Genomic DNA, 7,308 nt, shown 5'->3' with positions numbered 1-7,308 from the left:
GGGACACACCCGGCTCCAGCAGCCCCGTCCCGGCAAAGCTGCCCCTGGGACCCCTTCCCCGGCTCCAGGAGCCGTGCGAGCACATGTCCAGTTTAATACAGGCACTTCCAAAGTGCAAGAGCCGTGCAAGTCTAAGTTCACTTTGCTGGAGGTGTGCTCAAAGCAGTAATTCAAATATTTTTTAATATGTCTTTTCATTCTTTGCAAAACAAGGTTAGTTCCTAATGAAACCACTGGTGCTTAGTCCGGAAAGGGAGAAATGGAATTAGGAGTTAAGTGAGTAACCATAGGGAAATCCTGTCTTCTGCAGTATTTCCAGCTACATTAAACACATATGCAATTTTATTTGAAGTTGGTCTCACCCTGTAAAGTTGCCTCTAACCTTTCAAAGAAAACATTAAACTAGAAAAGTATGTCATTCTTCATTTTATAGCCTCTTCCTCCRGTACCTCTGCATTTGCTAGTGTTCRAGTACTGAGTGTCTCCASGAGGARTTWACTGTCCCCCACATTACAGGCCAACATTTTGGGCTTATCTGCTTCTYTGAACACACATRGACAGASACTGCACTCCAAAAACCTCATYTGCTCTGTGTGGTGTGGTTGTTAGSTGCAGCCTTCCCTTTGARCCCTTGGGCTGCCCAGCAGGGATAGGTACAGGTACAAATGAGTGAGCCCTGTGGGCCACCTGTGGTTTCCTGTGATGGATRACTGTAGATGCACAAATTAACACAGAGGTGGCTAATTATAATTTTCTGTTTCTCACATGGAAAATACGACCCCTCCTTCACCCTCCCTCAACACTCCCCAGGGTTTTGCTGATTTGGAAATTCATAGCCACTACTTAGAGAAAGCAAGTATCCCATAGTCCCTACCATATTTAGAACCTAAAAGTTAACTTGTTTCACCCAGAGTTGCTTTTTTCCAACTTCCTTCAATTCAGCTTCTTGCTTCTAACCTTTCAGCTTATCAGCATTGATTTATTTAATATAAAGTAGTGAGGTTACCTTAGATCAATTATACCTTTTTTTTCTGTGCAATTTCCAATGCTTAATACATCTGTTACTGCTCAGCCGCAGGGACAACTTGTCCAGCTGGATCCTAAATTATTTCAATCCTTAATTCAATTGTATTTTTGCCACAGCCCAGCCAATGAGCATAATTCTTTTATGGCTAAGAAGCCTCTTTAGAAATAATCCAATAGCCCATATTAAAATATAGGTCATTGTGAAAACTGCCAAGTGCYTGACTTGTCATAACTTTGAAGACAGGCTCTGAGTCTCCTTTGGCATTGCTGATTCTTTCAGTGCTTGGAGGCTTAATTTTAAAACAATCAGCTCAACAAAAACAATTTACTTAGAACTGTCCAAAGTACTCAATGTTAGCTGGGAAGCTAATTTGCTACTTGGTGCTGTACTTGGATAAATGCTACAACTAAGGGCAGCTGGAGGTTTCCAAGTTCTAAATCAGTTCACAACTTGACGTGCCCTGTTGCTGTAGAACTGCAAAGGTTTTGGACAGTAAAAGCAAGTAAAACCCATTCAAAACTACACATGAGGAGAAGACACCTGTAAGATKTATTTGTAAACTTTCATAAGGCAAACATACAAAAAGTTCTTAAACTTTGAGGAGAAACTATTTTTCACTCTGCAGCTAATATCCATCACGAGACTTGAATYGTTTCAAAAGTTTCTATTTTTAGAGATTCCCTTTCTCCTTAAAAGAAAGCTCAGATTGGCTTTGAGTGTTCAATGATCAGTATAGTACACAACAAACTCAAAATCAGTAGCCTGTACTAAGGTACCCTAATTAAGCAAGRTATCAGGCTCATTCTCAGTCTTTTTTTGCAGCCTGCACAATTGGTCATATTTTACTTGCTGTACAAGCAGAGATATCAGCAAGAGACTGGCACCAAGAGAAAGGACAGGTCCCCCTAGCTAGCAAGAACAGATTGCTTCTGGCTTTTCAACAGAAGGAAAATAACACCCAGCATCATGCCATCAGCACTGCAGTAAAAAAAATCATCTAAGGATCATATGAAATTCAACGAATTTTTCTAGCATTAGGTATTTTGSGTCATGTGTCAGTCAAGCTTTGGAAATGAAGCGAGGTGTCTTGTTTAGGGTCTGCAGATGACAGAAATTATGAAGTGTCTTACAAAAGCCTTKATTTAGGCAGATGCAAACAATCCTATGACCACACAGAGTTCCCAAGTTAAAACATTTTTCACAAATTTTACCCAGAGGTGTATAAGCACAGAAAACTCCTACATGCAAAACGAGCTTCCCAGAGGAAGACAGATTAATCTGGWGCCTTTTTCTCGTAACTGTCTTTTATAAAAGCAAGGAAAATGGGATAGATATTAATCTATCACGACTTTACAAAAGTAGCTGTTACAATGACATTTGTAATTGTTAGTCTGAGCAGAAGACGTGGAGATAAATAGAATTGTTAAGACAGGAAAGGAACTGACTAAAGAGGATATAATACTATGTTGTGCTGAAGGATAATTACAGGCTTGGAGTAAGATTACCCATCTTGAAAGATCTGTAAGTGGGAATGATCTTATTAAATATTTGCATTAATAATATGCACCCAAAAGTTTGTGTTTGCTAATGAAATTTGGAGGTGATGAAGTTGGCAGCCAACATTTAATCAGTGAAGAATGGGACTCAGGCTAAAAAAGGAAGCCTAGCATAACAGAAATGGGATGGAAGCAAACAGAATAAAATTATAAACCTGGTCTTCCCGAATCAGAGAAGTGACAGAGCAGAATGACTTGGGTGTTTATAATCTGTTGTGGACAAACATTTAGTATAGGTGTGAAAAAGGCAAGTGAGATCCCCTTCTAAATAAAGTCTTGGCTGGTAGTCCTGGTAATTATTATTATTTCACTAAAGGTTGGTAAGACTTAATCTAAAATCTGGGCCATTTTTTGCTGAAGAAAGGTTTATTCCAACCAGAAAAAAGAAATAGTACACAGATTAATGACCTGGTGAACCCAGAGGAAGAACTACAGCAGACCCAAGTGTACTGGTTCTACTGTTCAAAGMAGAGATGAGCTCAGTGTGTACCTTTGCTCCCTTTTGGACCTTTTGGCCCCTTGCACCCTTTGGACTCTGCATCCACTTCTTGTGCACACACCAAGTTGAAGAGAGGAGGATGGAGTGCACCTCATGCACAGYCAGACTGAAACTGGGAGTGCTCCCAGTTCCACCCCACTTGCATGCAGCGTTGGAAATTGCCCTCATACCACTACGTCTGAGATAGAACAAGCCTGATGCTAAAGCAGCTGCAGGAGCTAGTGATGCAAAATAGGTAGCAGGAAAAAATATGTTGAAACTTAAACTTTACTACTGTGTGATATGTTCCAAAGGAGATTTAAATCTTTAAAAAACAGGTAAAATGAGCTATGAAGGTGTGTATTTGTGACAATCTCTAGCAATTTGATTAGGAAGTTACAAAAGCTGCTATCATGAGGAGCAGGGAGAGGCCTTGTCTTCCCCTAGAACTTGGCATTCTTGCATAAACAGAATACCAAACTGTGAAGTGTTTCTGTAATATTTAKTTTCAGTCTGAAGAGTTTGTAACATGACAGACACTGTCAAAATGCAGGGTTGGACCAACCCAAACAGGCCCTTCTCAGTGAAAGAGATGCATTTTTTTAGCTCTAGGGAAGAGATACTATGACAACAGCCAGCTAACAATACAACACAGAGCCTTTAAATACTAAGTAAACACTACATTTGGAATGGCATTGTGTTTTCAGAGACACTATGAAGCAAACCTGCCCAGCCCACTCAAAAAAAAAAAAAAATCCAAGGAGCTGGGGCTGATATATCTATTGCCATTAAAAGATGTCCAATATAGTCTATGGCRTGGCATCCTTTACCTGCTAACCTAGAAAGATGGGCACCCCTGCCAAAGCCATGTTCCTATCACTGTGAAATCCTTTTAACATTGATTTAGTCAGAAGACTTTGTTCCCAGTTCCCGCAGCAATTGGCTATTCCCCAAGTTTCTTCTGTCACAAAATAACCAAACCTAACTTCATTCAACTTATGCACTTTGTTTGAAAAATGTTTAACCTTTCAGTGCTGGTGAGCCTCAAGGCTGGAATGAATTTCTGTGGTTGTACCAGGACATGGAATTAAATACTTGGTGTATATATCCACTGCCCCTTTTAGTCTTGTCACTGTATCTTGGATTATAATACAAGAGTGATGTCCTAAGTCTTCGAGTCTGAAGCAACTTCATCATGSAAAACCACTCATTAAAAAAAATCCTAAACACCTATCCTTTAGCTCCCACAGCATTCACTGCTTTGATAGCTAAAACTCTTCTCATTTCCCCATTAAATTTATCATGATTCCTTTGGTTTAAATGGTGGTGGATTTTTTTCTCAGTGACATTTACCTCCATTTACTTACAAAGCAATCATATCCCCTCTCATTTACTGTTTTGTTTGGCTCAACTGCCAAGATTTTGCACCAAGTGTATCAGACACTTCCTGAAGCAAGACCTTTTCAGATACACCAGCTGTAGAGTGCAAGTTCCATCATATTTGAACACTGATACCACCCTTCAGAGAAGATGCTCACAGGTTCATAGGAAGGCCAGCAGGCAGCTCMTGTAGTTGTTTAGTATCAGGGGCAGAGGGCTGTGCTGTCTGCACTGGAGAATTCAAACCCTGCCAACAAGCACAGTGAGCCTTCACACCACCAGCAAATGGAGCTCTGAAAGCGCACACGAAATTGTTTTTCAATGGGATTTTTTTTCTTCCTAGATACTGATGTGTGAGTGACAGCCTCAGTTTACTGCTACAGCACCCAGTGTATTCTCCTATACATTGCAAAGAATGACAGACAAGAATTTGAATACTTGATGACTAACCTAGCAATACCTGACTGTTTTCTGAAGCAAATTACAGCCCATTTCCCAGCCAACAGTGGAATATCACTAACACCCTACTATCTTGCCTGGCCCCACTGAGATTTTTAAATACAATATTCCCTTTCCTGACTTCAACTCTACCTACTGTCAGGCTCCATTAGGCATAACAAGATCCAGACAGATTCAAGATTAAGCAACTTTTTTATAAAATCCAATTGAGGACTTTCTTACCTTGAGGGTGCAGCAGATATTACATTAACCAGATTGTGCACACTTTCCATGCAAGGACTAAAGGCATATATATATATATATATATATATATATATATATATATATATATATGTATGCAGAGTGACTTAATTCTCTTAGGAAATAAGCGGGGGCTTTCTAGATTCCTCCCACCATAGACATCATGATCAAGCTCAGCTAATTGAGACCTTGTGGGGAAAAGGGTGTTCCTCAGCAAGGCCTTATTTTTCCAGAAGCAATACGGGAGTGCCGCTGTCTAGCGTAGGAAGTCTGTGCAGATCATTAAGGCAGTAATAGTCACATGGAGAGAGGGGAACCAGGTTTAAAAGCTCCTTACTGGCTAGGCTACATCTTCAGCTTCCAGAGAGACTGCAGTCCCTGAGTGGTGGAACCAAGAAGGAGAAATCCCCCTTCAGACATCCTCCCCCTGCCCATAGGTACCAGGGAATGGGACAGAGACACCCCCAGTGCTGTCTGGTGAGTTTGTCAGCAAGATACCTTCAGGGCTGTGCAGCTGAGAGCAGAGGCTGCCTTTATGTCTGAAAGAGAKTGTGTCCTCTGTTTGCTGTGGGAGAATGGAGGTGCAGACTCACTGAAAGGCAGGAGTGCCGGGCATGTTTGGGGGCACTGCGTGGAACACGGCTTGTATTTGGTGTCTTTGGTGCATGTGGTGGAGGGACTGATGGGTGGGACGAGGAGGAGGCAGCAGCACAGCTGCGCACCAGAGCGATCCCGTGGGCTGCACTGCAAGGGAAAACAGCAGCTGCTCATAGGGCACCAGGGTATGACTACAGACTTACAGCACGGATGGCATGGAGTGCCAAAGAGAAGAGAGAAAGGTSCTGGGTGGTGTGTTTGAAAGTGATGAGGGCAGGAAATCACAGAGTAACCAAAAGAGAACGTATGAGCTGCATGGTCCAAGCACCCAGGTGCCCTGGGACAAGTGCAGCTACCACCCAAATACTTCACCTGGATGAGGGCTTTAGGATCYAAGTCATAGCTTGGATGTTGGAGCTTGAACCAAGAGTTTTCTGTGAAGGCATAAAATCTGTAGATTGTCAATAGCTGTCTTACTAGCATCTTTTTAGTCTGTGGCCTAAAGAGAAGAGGGGAGCATGCCAACATGTGAACTTTAACTCTGAAGTGGTATTTCACATTCCAAGTTTGCAGAGAAGGCTGGTATTCTTTATGAACTCTGACTAGCACCTCCTTGTGTATTAAAATGTATGTAATACTGTTTTATCAGCCCTAGCAGAGTGAATAAGAATGGTATGCTGTAACACCTTCGAGAATCTTCTGTGATTTGACCTGCTCTCACTGATCCAGGCAGAAGGGAAGCAATGTAATGTTGGGGAGGGAGAGMTGGTTTCTGACTTCGTGGTCAAATTTTATTCTCTTAACTAACACTGAATATAGAGTTACTGTTCACAGACGTAAAAAAGATAAAACCATTCTGCAGCTGTATTGAGCCAATTTCTGGCACCAATCACTGTTCTGCCAGATAATTCTTCACCCATTTTATATGTGAAAGAGTCGGGTTYCATTTGGAATAGCAGCAAATAGTTAATGTCCTACAGATACCTCAACCTGACAACTGAATTCTACCATGAAAGAAAAAGCTGGGCATCCATCAGTCCTGGCATAGGAGCATTAGCAGTGTCCAGCTCTGTCTGCCATCCAGCCTGCATCCCACCGGGTTCTGATGTCAAAAGCCAAAATCTGCTGTTTAACTAAAGCCACACTAGCGGACAGGGGAGTTCAGCCGAGAAAGAAGGGAAGTGGGCAATCTAAGCAGGCTCTACCTGTTGCCTGCTAACGGCGCTTTCAGCTTGCCGGACCGSGGATGCGTGTTCTGCCTGGCGGGACGGAGCCGCTCCGAGCGCGCCGTAGCCTGCGGCAGGACGGAGCCGACCCGTGTAACTCGGCGGGGAACCGGGGGCTGTGCGGGGCTCGGGGCTGTGCGGGGCTCCCGGCAGTGCGGGCTCCGAGCGGTGCGGGCTCCCGGCCGTGCGGGGCGCGGGTCGGAGCTGGCGGTGCCGGGGAGGCTCCAGGTGCGGCCGCTCCCCGCGGAGGAAGGCGCGGGCAGCCCCGCTCCCCGGGGGCGCCCCGGCGGGCGCGGGCTCCGCGGTCCCCCCTCTCCCGCCTCATTTGCATGGCTCTTATTACGG

This window comes from Malurus melanocephalus, unplaced genomic scaffold (genome assembly GCF_030028575.1).
Source record: "Malurus melanocephalus ecotype Western Australia unplaced genomic scaffold, MMel_1.1 scaffold_40, whole genome shotgun sequence".
Classification (NCBI taxonomy): domain Eukaryota; kingdom Metazoa; phylum Chordata; class Aves; order Passeriformes; family Maluridae; genus Malurus; species Malurus melanocephalus.
This window is presented reverse-complemented; position numbering follows the sequence as displayed.